The sequence below is a fragment of the Peromyscus maniculatus genome, chromosome 20 (genome assembly GCF_049852395.1).
Source record: "Peromyscus maniculatus bairdii isolate BWxNUB_F1_BW_parent chromosome 20, HU_Pman_BW_mat_3.1, whole genome shotgun sequence".
In the NCBI taxonomy this organism is placed as follows: domain Eukaryota; kingdom Metazoa; phylum Chordata; class Mammalia; order Rodentia; family Cricetidae; genus Peromyscus; species Peromyscus maniculatus.
In genome coordinates this window covers 66,302,618-66,322,574 of record NC_134871.1, presented here as the reverse complement: position 1 = coordinate 66,322,574, position 19,957 = coordinate 66,302,618, and the positions used below count along the sequence as shown (strand labels likewise).

General features: G+C 46.3%; 2 long non-coding RNA genes across 4 annotated transcripts in view; one reads left to right on the top strand and one right to left on the bottom strand.

Moving 5' to 3' along the window:
* Positions 1 to 14,448, bottom strand: part of LOC121824454 (uncharacterized) — a 38,173-nt gene extending 23,725 nt beyond the window's left edge. The window contains exons 1-3 of one of the 3 annotated variants that reach the window (XR_013046569.1): positions 13,738 to 14,448; positions 12,134 to 12,271; positions 2,481 to 2,582 (exon numbers count right to left, since the gene is read on the bottom strand). This is a non-coding gene — a long non-coding RNA (uncharacterized LOC121824454). Of the gene's footprint in view, positions 1 to 2,480; positions 2,583 to 2,770; positions 3,437 to 12,133; positions 12,272 to 13,737 lie in introns of those variants that run through there. The other 2 variants (XR_013046570.1, XR_006066347.2) reach the window with 2 other exon arrangements.
* A 190-nt stretch (positions 14,449 to 14,638) lies between these two features.
* Positions 14,639 to 18,033, top strand: LOC143269813 (uncharacterized). Its single transcript, XR_013046568.1, has 2 exons — positions 14,639 to 15,110; positions 16,604 to 18,033. It is a non-coding gene; the product is annotated as an uncharacterized LOC143269813 (long non-coding RNA).
* Positions 18,034 to 19,957: the final 1,924 nt, after the last annotated feature.

Below are 19,957 nucleotides of genomic sequence, written 5' to 3'. Positions count from 1 at the left end.
GCCTGTGTGTGGCTTGAGGAGGGAGGCAAAGCCTGGCCATTAATGCAGCACATGAGGGCATGTAGCACACAGAAAAGCCATCTGCACCTTCAGCTCGCAATGCACCCACTGTGGGGAAAGGCCTGAGGGGCCACATGGAAAAGACACCTATGTTCCCCGCAAACACAGGCCTTGGGGTCCAGACCCCAGCCTCCCTCTGAGACATGGGTGAAGAGCCCACACTCATATCCCGAAGCAATCCCACCCTTGCATGCTGCAGCCCGCCCTTGCTCTAGCACTGTGCTCCTGTTCTTACAGCATCACGTTTTTATTCTCTGCCGGATCATCCCAACGAACAAGCGTTCCTTCGCACAGAGCCCTCCTGACCAACACACGCCTCCAGCCACCACTCCGTTCTCTTCCCTTTAGAGAAAGGCTTGACTAACAGGCAGTCTCCAGGTGCTCCAGTCCAGCTCCCCCCATTCCTTCTGGAAGGCCACCTAAGCATCACCCACATTACTTCATGGAAATGGTTCTTGTTGAAGTCACCCAATGATGACCATGTTGCTACATCTTGGAGTCGGTCAGTCTTGGGCCACTTCCGGCTCCCCAGTCAGCAGACCCCAGCCCACTTGATCACGGCCTTTTTTTTTTTTAAATCATTCAGTTCCTGAAGCTGGAGAGATGGCCTAGCGGTCAAGAGCACTTAGGCTCTTGCAGAAGACCCAAATTCAGTCCCCAGAAGCACACTGGGCAGTTCACAGCTGCTCCACTGGCTCTGGTGCTCTCTTCTGGATTCCATGGGCACCAGAAGTGCACACACATAAGTGCACATACCCACACACAGACACACACCGACACATAAGTAAAAATAAATCTTTTTTAAAAATACAAAATATCTGTAGAAGCACTCAAAACCGCAGGGGAAATTAGGAGCACTGAGAAACAACAGAACTGTGGACACTGTTTTCTTCATATAACTCTACCTGGCCCAGCAAAAGACACAGGGACAGAGGGCTTAGATGCCTGCTAAGATGGAGTGTCACTTTCCACTTACAGTAATACATTTCAAATAAGGGCAAGAAAATGTTCACAGGCTACTGAGTCTATGTGAACATTCAGAGTTCTGAGATCCTGTCTCACAGGACTACAGCCCTGAAGAAGGGGTCTTAGCTACTTTGGGCCTGCTTCCAAGACTGCACAGTTAGGGCCTTTAAAACTCAATGGCCAGGACTGGAGAGATGGCTCAGTGGTTAAAAGCACTGGCTGTTCTTCCAAAGGACCCAGATTTATTGCCAGCGCCACATGGCAGCTCACAACTGACTGGAACTCCAGTTCCAGGGCACCTGACATTCTCATACAGACGTACATGCAGGCAAAACACCAATGCACATAAAATAAAAATAAATAAAAGCTCAGCCGGGCGGTGGTGATGCACACCTTTAATCCCAGCACTTGGGAGGCAGAGGCAGGCGGATCTCTGTGAGTTCGAGGCCAGCCTGGACTACAGAGTGAGTTCCAGGAAAGGCGCAAAGCTACACAGAGAAACCCTATCTCAAAAAAAAATAAAAGCTCAATAGCTCCACTGACATGTAGAACTCTTCATTTCTTCCTTCTCCCCAAATTTGCGAGCTTGTTTCTTATTATATCCTCCACGAGCTGATGCAGGAACGCATTTTGTTTCCTCCGTGGAAACACAGATGCTGCATGGCGATAGCTGTTAGACGTAAAATCACCTGGTGGTACTTGGAAGCAGAAGCAAAGATGCTGTTGCCAAGGTAACCACACATTTTTCCAATGTTAGGAAGAGCTGCCATGTTCCCTATGCTCGAGGGAATACATATTATAAAAAGATTGGCCTTAGTGCAGATGAATATTTACTACCTAAAAAGAATACCAGTTTCTTTATAGACCTGTGAAATGTATTTAGATTATTCATACGCCTGACAAAAACATCTATCTTTCCAGGGCATCAAGTCTCATCTTTCTTTGCCAACAGAATTGAATGCATCCAGTAATAACTAATATTTTGTGCTACCCATAATATATCAATACATCTCATTTTATACATTAGAAGACTTATTAAATATTCAATTAGCACTAACTATTTAAAGAAAGACCATTGTGAATTCTGTGTAGAAATGCATTTACAGGATGTATTCATCAGTTATGAAAAACTCTTCCATCACAGTAGAACTTGAGGAATACAGGCTAATCATCCGAGACCTCAAAGGCTGCCCTGGAGCTGACCGACCCTTAGGGCGGCCTGGGACTGCGAAGCAAGGAAGAAGCAGTCCCACAGCACAGGGCACAAAGCAGAAGGCAGGCCTCTCACCCATCACTTTGCCTCCCTCCTCCCTTCTTCCTCACCTGTGGATTGGGCTTCTCTGTTCCAGGCACGGTGACCGAGGCTGGCTGCTTCTGTAGGGTTGGTAGAAATTAAGCTCCGCCGCCCCGACGCAGGAAGGAGCGGGCAGTGCAGCCGGCCGCTCCTTCCTGCGTCTTTTCTTCAATTGCACTAAACTTGGTTTTTGGAGATGTGGGTGCCAGTGAAATGCTCACCAGTGAGAGGCAGAGATTTCCTCCTACTCTATATTGTTGTCCTCTGCGTGTGTGTGTGTGTGTGTGTGTGTGTGTGTGTGTGTGTGTGTGTGTGTGCATGTGTATGTGTGACGGGGGGGGGGGGTGGGGGGGGAGAGAGAAAGAGAAAGAGAGAGAAAGAGAGAGAGAGATTTGAGCTGAACCCCCTAAGAATGTTATGTCATTACAAAGATTCTCAAAATAAGTCCAGACAAATTATTGATATTTCCCATGTTAGGTCACACTACCATACACACATAGCTAAGTGATCAAAAGCTGTTTTAAAATTCCAGCACATGCATAGACACATTTATTTTTAACCAATAAAAGTGAGAGGTCTCGTTCTCTTCCTATAGCCTTTGAAGAACACAATATGTCGGTCTGTAAACCTCGATTTTCTAATTTGTAAAAGCGGAGAAAACTGTCATAGCCATCTCAAAAGATCATAGGACTTAAGTTGGTAATACATTTGAAAGGTGCTTTAGATAAAAGTTTGAAAGCTGGCTGTCGTGAGTGGCACATGAATGTCGTACAGGGGGCTGAAGCAAGATGATTTTGTGTTTCAGTCTAGCCTGGGCTATGTAATGAGACCCCCCTCACAGTAATTAATTGATTAATTAGGTTTTTTTTCAAGTTTGATCATTGGAACAAGTGTTACTAGAGGTAGAGTTATGTCATGTGGCCTGGTGAGGTGTTCTGTTTTGTCTGTTTGTATCACCCTCACACATGCTAGAGTCATCTGGAGGAAGCAGCTTCAGTTGAGAAAATGCCTCCATCACACTGCCCTGTGGGCAGTCTATGGGACACTTCCTTGATTAAGGATTGATGTGGGAGGGCCCAGCTCCCTGTGGGTGGTGCCACTCCTGGGCAGGTGGTCCTGTGTTATACAAAAAAGCAAGCTGAGGAAGCCAGGAAGCACTCCTGCGCGGCCTCTGCTTCAGTTCCTTCCGGCAGCCTCCCGCCCTGCCTTCCCTTGTTAGGGACCACAAGCTGTAACCGAAAGGAACCCTTTCCTGCTCACGTTGCTTTGGGGCAGGGTGTTGATCACAGCGAAGGAAAGCAAGCCAGAACACCAGGAGTAACTAAAACAGCAAGGTTCCTGCTACCCAATCCAGAATGGACAGGATTTGGGCAGGAAAGGGGAATGCCAATGAAAGGGATAAAAGCCGATCCGGAAAAGCTCTCCCGGTGTGCCTAAACATGAAAAACAAACAAACAAACAAACACACACACACACCTTGAACTACTAAACTCGCTCAGTGCCTTCCCACAGGTGACATTCCACTGACTGGGGGGGGGGGGGGAACGACACGACACTAAAATTAGTAGCTTTGCTGCATCTCCCAATTCCTTGGGGCCACCAAAACCAAGGAAGGGATCTAGGGAGGTCCCGTTGAAGAACCAAGACTTTCTGCTGGGCTGGGTAAGTCCAAACTTAAATGTGATTTTAATCTATTGCATGTCCAATGAGGAATCTAACTTCGATAATCCTGAAAAGAAACAGTAGATGAGAAACAAGAGAAGCCAGAACCCGCAAACCTCGTGAGGCTGCTCCTGACGTGACTCTGGGTCCGTAGACTGACCAGCACTAGCCGGGACCTTTTCTAAGTTCTCACTTTCCGCTACAGTTGCAAACCACCAGAAATCAAATGCGTACTTTAAAATCTAAGAGTATACAGGCACGGGAAGCGGCAATCGCGTCACAGAAATGCGACTTAGAGCTAAAAGGACCTATTCTGCTGCCTTTTTCCTACATTAAATGGCTTAATCAGACTCCAGCAGAAGTCCTAGGCTAGCAGCAATACCCTTGGGGGTTAACTAACACAATCAATACTCATGGTTGGATTCCATGACAAACTGTAACCAGCTCTTTCTCGGATCAGAGTGTTTGCGAAGACTCCCGAGACTGAGGGAAACTAGCAGCGCTGATGCTGAGCTACAGCACGTGCCCTCACAGCTACTGCACCCGAGGAAGTGTGCTGTCTCTCTCTACTCATCAAGTCCTGGGTGGAGGAGCACCAGGAAGCCGGTCTGCACGCCCTCACCACTCCCTGGACGCTGGGATGGATGGGGCTGCGTGAGCCAGGAGGAAAGCAACCTTCTGAGCAGAAGTCTCCAGCACCAAACTGATCGTCACAGGCTATTGCATAGGCTCCTGGCCGGGGCAGGGGGGTGGGGAGGTGGGGAGTGGGGTAACCAAAGGAAAGCCACAATTTTTCATTCCCTGCAAATGCAGCACAGTTCACACATAGACGATAGATAGTCCTTCTAGCCAGAGACGACAAGAGTCTCCTCTCCCACTGTAAACACTATGAATAACTTGTTTGGCAGTAGACCACCCATCCCCCAAACCTGCCCACCATGCAGTCAAGGTCAAGGTCAACCACTGCCATACTTCCCCTACCCTCTTACCACCCTCCAGCAGAGGCCCGAGGAGAATCCATTCCAAAGACCAATTTTGATTTCTTTTAACTTTCAATCACAATATGGTGTGTGGTTGTGATGGGACATCAGCATCTCTGATATGCCAAAGACAAATTCTGAATCCTTTTTTTTTTTTTTTTAAATTTATTTAAGCTAAGAGTCATACAGAGCAAAGAGCTGAATGTCTAGTTTTGTTCAGGCAGGCTCTCATTATGTAGCCACAGGATGGCTTTAAATTTGCCATCTCTCCACCTCCTCCGGAGGGTCTAGAGTCATCGGTACACCACACCACCCCAGCCAGATCTAGGCACGTTCTTTACTAAAGCACGTTCTTTTCAAACATCCTCAAAAATTAGTCCCATTCTTTGAGTTTGTGAAACCTAAGCACACAGCCAAGGAAAGGTAGCAGCAGGTATCAAGTCTGGACTGAGAGCCTTGCACATCTGGGTGTCTTTCTGTAGGAATCCCTCTAGTCACGATGAACAGGTGCCACTGAAGACTGCATTACCCAGTACTCCTCTTGGAAGTCACATATTAACATCATATCAAGGAACACACTAGGATATATTATCAACTAAGATGCTTAAAGATCAGTTAAAAACATTCCCATTTTATTCACCAGAAAACACAATTTCTTCAGACAAATCTGAATTATTTGAAAGCAAAGTAAAATTCCCTCTCTCTCTCTCTCTCTCTCTCTCTCTCTCATGGTCTCTCACAAACATTCCATACTCTCAAAATGTAAATAATCAGAAAAGGCATCCACCACCTTTGGTCCTGAAGCTACAAAGATCATGAAGGAAAATGATTTAATTTTCTTTAAAGGAGGGAAGTCCTTAGCCAAGACCTACACACGAAACTGACTCTTTGGAATCACAGTGACTACTTTCTCTTAGACACAAAAGCTAACTTTTCTAAGTGCAATTTACTGGACAGCAGAACCTAATCATCTAAGCCAGTTTGCCATACGAACTCTTATTTATTGTCAAAGATACGTGTGTGAGAATACACTTGTATATGTGCACATATTTTACATGGCTTCAATCAAGATCCTCTCGTTTGAAGTTAACTCGAAATACTATAAGTTACAGTAAATGGAGAATCAATATTTTGAAGTGACTAAGGATTACTAGTGCATTAATTAACTTTGGGCTTCTCCCAATTCTGCAAATGAATTGTAGCCTAATGGGTTGTCAGCACAAGCTCTGGGTAGTTGCTGATGGCCCATCTGGAATGACTTTCTTCTGGAACTGTTGTATAATGAGGTGTTCGCACAGGCAACCATGGTGCGCTGTGTGTGTGTGTGTGTCCTGGACGTCACCCTTTTTCAGTAGCAAGTTGAAACACCAGAACAGTTTGTCCAGGGATTGTGTCGGCAGGAATGTGCTCATCTTGGAAACCTCGGGACCAAAATATGCTCATCCCTAGGAAAGGCAGATCCTGCAGATAACAGGGATTGATTGGTGTTCTCACATGTCACGGAGCTGCCAGCTCTCGTATGCTTACCCTCTTTGCAGTATCAAACCCATCTTGTCACTGTTTGTGAGACCAAGGGCAATACAAAGGAAGGCGAAACAAGTCCTAACAAAATAGGCAACAGACCAAGCTTTGGGGAGGCAGTAACTGTCAGGATTCTGCCACTCCTCCGATTGCACGACCGCACATGCACAGTTCAGTAACCAACCAGGGGCCTTATGTCATCCATGCACAGCATGGTCACGCATGGTCACGCAATCTGCGCATGCCTGGCGTAGCTCGGTAAACCCACATGCGCATGTGCAGGGAAATCCTTAAAAAGCCCGGCACAGACTCCTCCCCTCCCTCTCTTCTGCCCCCACCCCCACCTCTCTGTCTTCCCCTCACACGCCTTTCACAGGCCTGGTCACTCTCTTCTGTCTTCCCCCACCTCCTCCTAATAAAGCATTGAAGACCAACAGTAACCTGGGGAGGAGGGGACAATTTTCACAATGGCATTGATGAGGCGCGTGAATCGACTGCAGAGTTTATTTCAGTTCACATGTCCTCTGGTAGGAATGAGTTTCTTTAATGGTTGAGAAAGTTCTATTACGAATGTCCATGACATGACATGAGTGGGCAAGAGCAGGCGAGAGGCCCAGCCAGCTTCTCCCTCCATTCCTACCACTAACCTGCAGTTCAACTTACAGTACGTGATCCGCCTCCCTAGCCCCAAATGCATCCATCCATAATTCAGAATCCTTCCCACTTCAGACTTTATCCCGCGACTCAGCGGTTTGGGTTTTTGTTTTGTCTTGGTTTTTTTGTTTAAATTTCATGTATTTGAGTGTTTTGCCTGCAAGGATGCATGTGTGCCACAAGCATGCCTGCAAAGATCAGAAGAGGGCATCCGATTCCCTGGAACTGGAGTTACAAATAGTGTGAGCCACCACATGGGTCCTGGGAACCCAACTGGGATGCTCGGTAAGAGCAGCTCTCAGCCGTGGCCATCCCTCCAGACCCGACTCAAAAGTTTTATGAGTGTGGGTGAGGGGAAGAGAACATCCAGTCTATTGAGGATTAAACAAAGCATGAGAATACACCCTATTTTCATCTATTTATGTTAGCGTGAGTTCATTGCTGTGTTTAAATGAATTAATTCTTTTCTTCCTCAGTCTTAATTTCTAATCCAGTAAACATCAACCAAACTCTTGAGGCCCTGAAAAACTCTGAAGAATGCCAGGGGTTCCTGAGGTCAGAAAGTTTGAGGATTGGTAGTATAACAGTCAAAAGGCCAAGTTCCAGAGCCAACTGCCAAGTCAAGTCTCCTCCGCCACTGTGTGACTGGACACCGCCCCTCAGTCATTCTGTGGTACTTAGCTCTAAGACTGTCAAAGAAGGAAATGATTGATACATGCACGGTATACATGCACGGTACTCAGAACTACAGACACATAGCTGCGCGGTGGTGGCGCAAGCCTTTAATCCCAGCACTAGGGAGGCAGAAGCAGGCAGATCTCTGTGAGTTCGAGGCCAGCCTGGGCTACCAAGTGAGTTCCAGGAAAGGCGCAAAGCTACACAGAGAAACCCTGTCTCGAAAAACCAAAAAAAAAAAAAGAACTACAGACACTACCCATCATTCTCTTCAGGGTCAGGCTCAGCCACCACCATTGTCTCCTTTTCCACCTCCCCCCATTGCCCGCCTTGGGTTTTTGTTCAGCTTCCTTGCCTTGGCCAAATCCAAGCTCTCTGCTGCTTCTGCCTCAGAGGGGGCCAAAGAAGCTGAGGTAAACACAGGCACCACTTTCCTACCACTGCCCTCCAGCAGCCCACGACGCCGTGAATTTGCCCTTCACAGCAGCTCCATCAGCAAATGACAACTAGAAAATCAAAGTGAGCCAGGCAAAGTTTTTAAAAAACATGCTATGTCAGATGAATCTGAATGTAGAGTAGAAAAGCTAGCCTTAGGAATAATCAATGGACCGGGAGGAAGTGGAGAGAAAACGCAAGCTTTTTCCATTCCTTAAAGGAAAAGGTGCTATTTACCCAAAGTGCCTTCCGGTGGGAACTGGTTTTGTGCTTTGTTTTGGTTTTTGCCTACGTCTATCTCCTTTATGAAATCTTTGACCTACCCAAGGGCCCTCTTGCCAATGGTAAACAACTCAAGCCATCAGAAGCTTTTTTGATGGACCAGATTCCTATGGCACGCACTTGACTAAGAGCCATCTGATCTTGGAAGAGGGGAAGGTCTGAGATTTTTAGGATGATTTATAATAATCAAATTCTATGATTACTCACAATCTCTTGAATTTATGACTTTTTAAATCAACATTTGAATTATTTCTTTAATTCTTGCTCCTATTTTACAATTTGGAAAGCTGGAGCTCAAAGAAACTAGCAAACCTACCCAAAGCCACAGAACCAAAAAGACAGGAATGAAACTGAAATACTCCTGAACTTGGAGCATTTAAAGAGACAGGAGCCTGGGTACACACAGCAGGAAGCAGAGTGCCCGGGTTGGGGTGTGGGTTGGAGTTACAACTAAACTAATTTTATCAGGGGGTTACCACATAAGCAAATGGGCCCTAGTGTGGAAATAACCTCCAGATTCCCCCGAGTCTCCCACGGCTTCTGGGCTGCTCCAACCACAGCTCAACCCATACAGCTCGAATCACAATTTTTAGTCCTTTTTTAAAGTGTATGTGTCTCTGTGTGTGAGTGTTGTGTGTCTGAGTGTGTTTGTGTGTGTATGAGAGTGTGAGTGAGTGTGTGAGAGAGTGGGGGAGGGGGGACGTGTACCTAGCCAGGTGGAGGTCCTCACACAACTTTCAGAAGTGGTTCTCTCCTCCACCATGGGAGTTCCAGGGATCCAACCCAAGTCCTCAGACTGGTGAGCAAACACCATCTTACTGGCCTTACTTTTCAATCTACTAATTTCTTTGTACAATGGGTATCTTGGAAATTAGAGGGATTTTTTTTTTAATTTAGATTTATTTATTTATTTATTTATTAGTTTTCTCAAGATGGGGTCTCGCCTATGTAGCTCTGGCTGTCCTAGAACTCACTAGTTAGACCATTTTGGCCTAGAACTCACAGAGATCCGCCTGCCTGTCTCCCGAGTGCTGGGATTACAGGCATGCGACAGTACACCCAGCTGAGATGTATTTATTTTTATTTTATGTGTATTGGTGTTTTGCCTACATGTACATCTTGGTGTGGGCATCAGCTCTCCTGGAACTGGGGTTACAGATGAATGTGAGCTATTGTGCGGGTGCTGGGAATTGAACCCGGGTCCTCTGGAAGGACAGCCAATGCTGCTCTTAACTGCTGAGCCAGTTCTCCAGCCCTGAAGTTTTAAAAAGGTACCCAGTGTGTTTTATATTTAGGCTGTTTCTGAGTAGGGTGTTTTGTAAGTTGAGAACCGTCTGCATTCATGCATGATGTCATTAAATATATGTCTGGTCTGTCTAAAACTCTCTGGCATTTGTCCTTTACCCACACTGCCCGGTATTTTCAGTTCTCAATATGTAAGTTTAAAAGGCATAGCCAAATCTAATGAATGTCAAACTTGTACAGCGACTCAAGTCCACTACAGTACTTCTGAACAGGAAAAAAAGAGAAAACTGATTCACAAAGGATTAATTAGGATGAATAATCACTTGAAAAGAATACAAAGAAGACTTCTCTGAAACCATTAGTCCCCCGGAATATGTTTCAATGCGCGTTAACTACAACACCACTCTTGAGAGGCAACTGTGGTCCTCTATGAGATGACAGACACTGAAACTAGGACCGTAGTATTCTAAAAGGTGCTGAAGCTGAGCATGCAAACGTGGGTTAGGAGTGGTGAGCTAGTTAAGCTAATAAACCCAGTTGGGTGGCCCACGTCTGTGTCCTGGCACTCAGGAGGTAAAATCAGGGTAATCAGGAATTCAAGGTCTTCTTCCACTGCAGAGCAAGTTCAAGGCCAGCCTGGACAATGAGACCCTCATTCAAAAAAATAAATAAGAACCAGTGAGAAGGCTCAGCAGATAAAGGTAGCTGCCACCAAGTTTCATGACCGGAGTTTAATCCCCACAACCAATGTGCTGGAAGGATGTAACTCCCACAAACTGCATTAACTAAAAGCCCAAATAATCCAGGTCCGTGGGAATACTTCATTTTCTCCATATTCTCCCCCAAAAGGCACACACATACACACACACACACACAAACAAAAACAAACAAACAAAAAAAAACCTATCATTTAAAATTAAAATAAATAGCTGGGCGGTGGTGGCGCACGCCTTTAATCCCAGCACGGGATTAAAGAGCCAGGCGGATCTTTGTGAGTTCGAGGCCAGCCTGGTCTACAGAGCGAGATCCAGGAAAGGCACAAAGCTACACAAAGAAACCCTGTCTCGAAAAACAAAACAAAACAAAAAAAAATTAAAATAAATAAGCTAATGAAATTAAATAGTTTTTTGCCGGTTTTGTAACTTATTAGCTCTGCCCAGTAGAACATGGGCAAGAGAAATACTTAAATGTGCTGAGCTCTTAAATGTGGCTAGTGCTAATCAAGAATTTAATTTTTTGTTTTAGTTTTAATTCATCCATAATCAAGTCTCTTTGAGCAATAGAAAAAAATCTGGCTTTACTGGTCTAAAGACCAATTTGTGAGTATAAGTCATAGTTGTTGCCCATAGGCTGTAGCTAAATCTCAAGCCATTGATTGAGAGCTCAAATGAAGTTAGGTAATTGGGTATAAATTTTTCTTCAGAAAAAGCAAATTTTTTTTTTCAGAGATTGCTTTTCTTATTTAACAAACATCAAAAACTATCAGGGGGTGGACTGAAGAGAGTGATTAGCTGTTAAGAGCACTTAAGGCACTTGCAGAAGACCTGGGTTCGGTTCTCAGCACCCACATGGTGGCTCACAACTGCCGGGAACTCCAGTTTCAGGGGATCTGATCCCTCTCCTGACTTCTGCTGTCACTGCACACACACACAAGGCACACACACATACACTCAGGCACACACAAATACACACAAAGATCTTTAAAAACCATCATGTAAAAGAAGAGCTGTCATCTGCAAAACACAACATAGGAAGTGAGATGTATACAGACTGGATATAGTTATCCCCAACATCAGCTGCTTACTGTGGGAAGGATGGATGGATGGGTGAAAGAGTGGACAGACAGACAGTTGGACGAACAACCAGAAAACAAGGACGTGTGAAGAAGGGGGAAGTTGGGGTGGTGAGAGTCATAATGAACCAAAACTAAGCAAGGACTTCATTCATGAGGACATTCCCCTTGTGGTTTCGGTTAGAAGTGAATCTACACCATACCCTAACAAGACCAAGCTGATGAACTGTGTCAGCTCATCCTTTCAACAAGTATTGTGGACCCTGTAACTCCTGTCACTTCAGGACAGACAACTGTGATAAGCTCCAGGACATCATGTGGAGCATGTATGCCTGCCCTTTGGGGTACTTAATCAGCCCCATAGACAGGTAACAAAAATTCTGAGGTAAAAACTTCTAAAGGTGCCACCACACAAAAGAAACTTCTAACCCAGCCCAGGCTAGTCAGGAAAAGAAACTTCTAGAAAAAAGAAAAGAAAAGGGAAGGAAATGCTATCTGCCTATTGAATCTATCTCATATGTATGTTCTCATGGAAATTTTCCTTGTGTTTGCCATTACATCACTGACCTTTTCAAGGGTGCTCACTTCTTGAGTACACATCAATCAATATAAATTTATTGAATGCCGAAAATCCAAGTGCCTCATTTTCCTGGGTTAGTCTCCCCATGTGCTAGAAGCTGAAGTTACAGGAAGACAAACACGTCCCTGGAGAAAAAGAAGTTCCCAGGTCAGAGACTTCAATAATTTTCCACATAAGGAAAACATAATACTGCTTTGTAACACATTTCTTCAGAAGTTCTTTTTTAAATTGTGATTTTTCTATCCGAATTAAATCTAGACATCTCTCCAAAATAAACTTCAGAAAGGCTAATAAAAGAGAAAAAAAAACGCACTAAAATGTAACTTTAAATATTTCAATGCGATTAAATCCATTAATAGGAAATTCTTTGTGCACTGTTTTATTTTATTTTTGTATTAGTGTTTTGCCTGTCTGTACGTCTTTGTTCCACATACAGGCCTGGTGCATGAGGAGGACAAAAGAAGACATTGGATTCCCTGGAACTAGAATTGCAAATATAGGTGTGGGCTGCCACATGGGTGCTGGAAATCAACCCTGAGTCCTCAGCAGCAACAGCCAGTGTGCTGTTAACAGCTACCCTCCGCTTTACCCTCCAGGAAATTCTTCTAGGCTAGCAACATCGCATAGATTTAATTGACAGTCTGGAGTCAAAATCAGGTTGCTTTATTTACAAGCTGTATGACCTTAGCAAGTTAGCTAACTTCTCTCTCTCTCTCTCTCTCTCTCTCTCTCTCTCTCTCTCTCTCTCTCTCTCTCTCTCTCTCTCTCTCTCTCTCTCTCTCTCTCTCTCTGTGTGTGTGTGTGTGGTTTTTCGAGACAGGGTTTCTCTGTGTAGCCCAGGCTGCCCTGGAACTCACACCGTAGACCAGGCTGAAATCCACCTGCCTCTGCCTCCGGTGTTGGGATTGAGGGTATGCACCACCATGCCCAGCTTCGTGTTTCTATTTGTAATAGGTAAATGAGTGATAAACAGTCCCTGCTTCACAGAGCTGATGAATTAAATATGCATACTATGGGGGATTTGAAAGCCTGGGGCTGTGTTGCACACCCGTGCCCCCAGCACTTGGAAGACTGAAGCAGGAGGATCAGGAGTCCAAGATCATCCAAGGCTACCTAGAAAGTTCAAGGACAGCATGAGCTATATAAGACCTTGGCTAGGGGGAAAAGAGAAACAATAAGGAATTTGAAATAGTGACCACCCTGATGACTATGTATTATCTAGTCTCATTAATTACAATGCTTCTAATTCCAGGAAATTCTAAAAACCAAACAAATAAAATGCATAGTTCAGAAGTTAGAACAAATGTGGGAAGAAGGCATCCCTCAGGTTCACGAACTTCCGTCATTCTGTCCTTTTGCTCCACTTGGGGGACAGAAGAGGGCCCCCGGGCACATCTGTGAAGAAATCTGAACTCAATAGCATATCACCTTGAAGACCTCTTCCCAGGAAAGTCAGCAGACAAGATACAAATTTCCTAATTCAGAGGCGTGTGTGTTGTCTTTGTATTTATTTCCCTGTTGCTGTTTTTTTTTTTTTCTTTTCTTCCCTTTCCAAGACTTTGGTGGAATGACTCAAAAGAAAAATGCTCACAATTACTAGAAAGAATCCAAAACGCCACGAGTGAAAACAGTCGCAGCATGGCCGCACGGCATGCTTCCTCCCGAGGGCCGAGATAAGGGCGGGGAGTCTAGTGATGTCTCCTCGACCAAGCAGCCTAGGAGTGCCGTGTACCCTTCGGTTTGCCGTTTCCAAATCCTCGCCATCTGGAAATCACCCCGCGAGGCTTCGGGGAGTTCCTCGTGGGTCTGGGGAATCTAAGGTGACGACTGCGAGCGCCCGCAGGCCCCTGCTCGCTCGGGGGACCGGGGGATGGGATGGGGAAGGGGGGGGGGGGACGACACGCTCTGCACCGCACAGCTGCCCACATCAGGACCACGAGTGCGAGCACACGGGGCGGCTGTCCTCGCTCCCGCCTCGGGACGTGCGTAGCTGCAGCGCCGCGCGCGCGCGTGCGGCTTTCCCTCCAAGCCCCCGGGATCAGCCCCGACGTCCGGGGATGCCTAGGTTTTCCCCGCGTCACCGGCTCCCCGGTGCTGCGGCGGCACCCCCGTCCCTCCCGTCCCTCCCGCCACGCGCCCGGGGAGGAAGGCGGAACCGAGCGGAGTGAGTCACCGTCACGTGGGCCCGGGGGGGGGGGGGGAGCGAAATCCGAGGCGGGCTGCGCAGAACGCATCCGCGCAGCGGCTGCCCGCGCGCGCTTCGCCGGCCTTGGCGCCCCGCAGCCTCAGTGGAAAATTTTCAGGAGGCGAACTGAGGCTGCGCGGCGCGGGCCACGCCCCTCCCCTCCCGCCCGGTTCCTCCTTTCCCCTCCCACCCCCCCACCCCCCCTGGGGAACAGCCCCTCCCCGCCCGCGCGCTGCGGCGCAAGCCCCGCCCTCCCCGGGGAACCGCTAGCGCCGACCCCGCCCCCCGCCCCCGGGCCCGGCCTTGACTTCCCCGTAGCTCCACGCGCTGGCCGCCGGCGCGGCTGCAAGGCGACCTCGTGTGTGAGCGAGCGCCTGGCATCCCGAGGGGGCGAGGAGCGGCGCCCTGGCGCCTCCACCGCCGCCACCCCCAGCTCCACGGTCGGTCGGGTCCCACACCTCCTGGATGGAGCGGGACGGAGGGAGGAGCGGTAGGGATGGGCGTCTTGCGGGCTCCGCGAGGGGAATCCATGGTCGCCTAAACAAAGCTCGTCCTGGACTTCACCCACCTGGGACGTAAATACTAAGTCGTCCTCCTCCCCCCCATCCAGAAACACGCCTCACAGAGTTTCTCCCCGAAGCAGCCGTTTTGAGGAGCTTGACCTCACCCACCCAGGGGTGACAAATGGGCTACCCCATCCATGACACCCGTGGGCTGTAAACGGGGTGTTGTGGTGTGCGTGGTTCGCCTCAAGAAAACAAATGAATCGGTTGACACGGGTGAGTGTTGCAGAATGCGGAGGCATCCGGTGAAGTGGCGTGGCATTAGCTCCAATTGTCCCCACACCATGTCCCCAAAGATGCAGGCTTCTACATGAGACAGCATTGTGCCAAAGATTTCTGCCAAAACAGAGTTTCTGTGAGTAAAGATCTCAGGACCAAGCCCATAAATCTCTCTCCCCAACCAGAATTGCAAGTATGTTAATTTTAATAAATCCTCATTTCGGTATCATAGCCTTGGGCAAAGAAAGATCGGGAAATTGAAGGCCAAGAAGGTTGTCTGTCCAATATATCGATAAACCCCTGTCCTTTCTCTGTGAACAAGAAGACTGCTCATACGTTAAAAAGGAAAAAAAAGTCACATTTTGGAAAGTTGTAATGATCTGAGATTTTGTTTTTCAAAACAACTGAATGTAGCAATGGTTACAATCAACAAAGCGTGCAACTGTATACGTGCACACACTCCTTGTTTTCTCGCTTACTTTTTCATTCTGAGTGTGAGCATTCCGTAAACCTGTGGACATGTGTGAGAACAGGTGTGATAGGCTTTCACTTTCCAACCCATTCATTGCTGATGAGCAGGTGTCAGGGAAGAGAACTAGGTCCATAAATCCTTCATCTTCTCTGCCTTTCTTTCCTACACCTGGCTAAATGGACCACGGCAGGGCCACTCGGAAACGCCAGTGATAAGCATTACAGAAAGCACCTAAATCAAGCCATCCCTCATCTTTAGGGAGGAGACAGAAAGGGCGCTGATGCTGGGTCCCTGGAGAGTTTCCCAGTCTCACTAACATTAAACATTTATACTAAAGTATCTGTAAATCTACCCGAATATTTCTTAAAAGGTCTTTTAAGGCTGTCTTTTAAGGGGCACCGGAATTTTATTCTTGTGGAGGAAAGCATGCATTGAACATGCTTACCGATACATGGTTTCGCTGCCTAATGCCCTTTTTATACATGATTGAGTTACTTGGTCCCGGTCAATGGAGCGTGAAACATCACAGCAGCTCTGCCAGGGAATGTTATCTCCCTTAATAAAATTGGCTCAGAATTGACACCTCTGTCCTCTCCAGTGGATGTCTGCCCTTTGACCCCCAAAACCATTCTAGTCAGCCTGTAGTCCTATTGGGAGGCACCCCAGGATATTAAAGAGGTCAGAATTCGGGCGGGGTGGGGGACATGAGTTGCAACTAGTTTTAGAGAATACTATCATGGCCAAAAGTCACCCTCAAAACTGCTCTTTCTGCAAACCTCCTACTATGTGCTGTAGTCTACGCCACTTTTCATTGCATAGAGCATCTGTTGCACTTGTGCCTGGTTGACGAACCCTCTGTGGTAGCCAGCACGGGTCTCCCTGCCGACATCCACGCTTAGCTGTAGTCTTCTGCGTTGAATCAGGACTTGTCTTTGTGGGTAAACACAATATGACAGAGGAAAGAAGTGTGTCTGAAGAGCAGGTCATAAAGGCAGCTTCTGCGTTGGTCTCTCCTCAGTCGTCTGCACTAGGATAAGCCAGGAGCCACGTCGTTGTCGTGGGGACTGATAGAGGAGCCTTCGAGAGGAACCAACTGGCCGTGCTGAGTTGCCACAGTGGGAGTGAAGGATGCTGAAAGGACTGTCGCAGTCCTTATGGAGACAGCAGGGAACTACAGCCCCACTAGAGACTGCAGCTTTGGAGTCGGCCTCAAGCAGAGCACCCAGCTGAACTTTTGAATTCCTGATTGGCAGAGACCTTGAGAACTAATAATTGATGGCTGTTTTCAGCCAGTAAGCAAGGATAATTTGTTACGCAGCGATCGAAACCTAACGGAGTATCCTCCAGCCTCAGAAACATGCCCCGATCAGCAAAATCCTCAATTCTGTTACTTTGGACTTAGCCATTTTACAGAAGTTAAAGTCCTCTTTTATTGAGCACCTTCTATACATGATCCCAAGAATAGCATGTACAAAGCGATGGGGGAGGAGGGCCAAGAAAAGGATTTTCTAACGGACCCAGAGGAGGAGATTAGTATTGAGAAAACATGGAATGTGACAATGTGGATAAAACTGGAAGCCATTTTAATACGTGAAATAAGCCAAGACTTACACTGTAGGATCTCATGTGAAATTTAAATTAGTTGAGTTTATAGAACTACCTGGTGGGATATCGTGGTTAAATCTGAAGATGGCAAGGTCAAGTGCTTACTGTACAAGCACTAGGACTTGAGTCTACAGCCATAGAACCCACATTTCCTTTCTCTCTCTCTCTCTCTCTCTCTCTCTCTCTCTCTTTTTCCCAAGACAAGGATTCTCCGTATACCCCTGGCTGTCCTAGAACCTGATCTGTACACAAGGCTGGCTTCGAACTCAGAGATCCACCTGCCTCTGCCTCTTGAGTGCTGGGATTAAAGGCGTGCGTGCCACCCCTGCCCCGGCTTGAACCCACATTTTTAAAAAAGATGAAGAGTATGGCAGCCCGCACCTGTAATCCCAGCCTTAGGAAGCAGGGACAGGAGGATCCCGGTGGCTTGTGGGCCAGTCATTCTAGCCAATCAGCGAGCACCAGATTCCCTAGGAAATCATGTGATCGGAAGATCAAGTGAAAAGTCATAGGGGAAGACACAGCACATTGACTTCTAGCCTTTACAGTGTAAGCATGGGTATACATACACCATACATCGACACACCACACACACACACACACACACACACACACACACACGGAGAATGAATAGGAAATTTCAGTTAGATAGAGTCAGTTTACAAGGGATATTGTACATCATGGTGACTATAACTAATAACTATATATTTTATTTTGAATATTCAAATGCAGATACTACTAAGCTTATTCGAGCCATTTCATATGTAAACACATTTCAAAATGTCTTTCATAAAATATATAATTTTATTGGACAATTTAAAAATAAAATAAGAAAATATGGAACTCATGGGAATAAAGGAAAGGGTGTGGTTTGGAGGAAGAGGGAGGGGAGGAAAAGTAATTTTATTATCTTTCTATAAAGCTAGTGTTTAAGTTTGAACTTTGAGTAACCCTGTCTTGGGACAAGGGAATCAGGCTGTCGTTTAAATAGATGAAACAAAGCTATTAGAAAGCAAGTCTTAGCAATTATTCTCATATCTGTGGCTCGCAGAAGAGTGGGTCTGAGAAAAAGAGAAAACAAGAGTGTCCATCACAACCATTACAACAGTCTGGTGTGTGTGACAGGTAAGGGGGAAAAATCAAATGTATAAATTCAGCAAATGTTTTGCTGTTGGCCACCTACGTATCACGTAGGATACTGGAGTGAACGATGCAGAAAGAGATGTGGGAGGGGGAAGATGCAGAGAGTCAAAGATCATTAGCAGATAAACAACAAAAACAAGCAGTATCCCACCCTGGTGGAAACATCTGTATCATCCCCGCCAACTCTCAAGACTTGAAGAACATCGTAGAAGAGGGGGCGGAAAGGATCTAAGAGCCAGAGAATGGAAGGGGCACTGTGCAACACTGTCTTTCGGACATGACATGGTCCTTCATTGCACATCTGCCTGAAACATGTACAAGACTAAGCCAACAAGATCAACCACCATTCCACCAAGCAGCACTAATGGAACTCAGTGGATTACAAGAAAAGAGAGAGGACATGAAGGAGGGAAGCTGGACATGGGAGTGCCTGAGAAAGTGGGAAGGGGTGTTGGGGTGGATATGACCAAGATACATTGTTCTCATGTATGAAATCATCTAATAAGTAAAAGATATATTTAAAAATAAGGAACAAGCCAGATGTAATGATGTATGCCTTTATCTCAGCACTTGGGAGGCAGAGGCAGGCAGATGTCTGAGTTCAAGGCCAGCCTGGTCAACAGAGTCAGTTCCAGGACAGCCAAGGCTATGCAGAAATTCTATCTCAAAAAAACAAACAAACAAAAAACCCAACAATAACAACAAAAAGCATCCCACACCACACATCATGTTTTCATTTCATGTAGAAACACAATAAAAATAAAACAGTATCAACCTAGGCTGAAGTGCTCAAGCAAATATTTTTGAGGCTATGTTATTTAAGGATATAAAATGGAGAGAGAGTGTTAGAGAGGAGACTGAGATGGCCAAGGGCACAGCCAAGGGTGTAATGTTAAATAAGAAATACAATTTTATTCTGATTGCAATTCGAGGTTTCTAGAGGCTTTATGTAAGGGAATAAATGATTTCTCGCTTTATGTAAGAAATTTGAGCTGGGCATGGTGGGGCAAGCGTTTTAATCCCAACACTAGAGAGTCAGAGGCAGTCAGATCTCTGAGTGTGAGGCTAGCCTGTTCTATAGAGAGATCCAGGACAGCCAGGGCTACACAGAGAGATCCTGTATGGAAAAACACCCCACCCACCCACCCACCAAAAAAAGAGAGAGAGAGAGAGATTCTACTTACGTTCAGAGAAGGTTTTCTGACTGCTGGGTAGGAAATGGACCGTGAGCACAGAGAATGGAAGTCCACATACAGGTTAGGATGGGAGTTAGGAGGACAATGGGCATGACCTGTTGATAGGCTGAGGGAAAAAGAGTTTAAGGTAAGTATGTGGCTTGCGGGTTGAGCCCCTTTATCGACCACTGCCATTCCTTCAAATTAGCTGGGATAGAAAAGGAACAGTTTTCATAGGGAACTCAAGAGTTCTGCTGTGGTGTGTAAGGGAGAAGATAGATGCCCTTGAGTCAGGTTAGATAATCAGTTTCTTCTGCTTCTAGAGAAACTCAGCATTCTTTGTTTCTGCGTTTATGATTCAGGAGATATGGTGATCAAATTAGATTAAGCCTTACTCTTACCTGGTTACACTCTAGTAAGGGCAACAGGTAAAAAAAACCACACACACA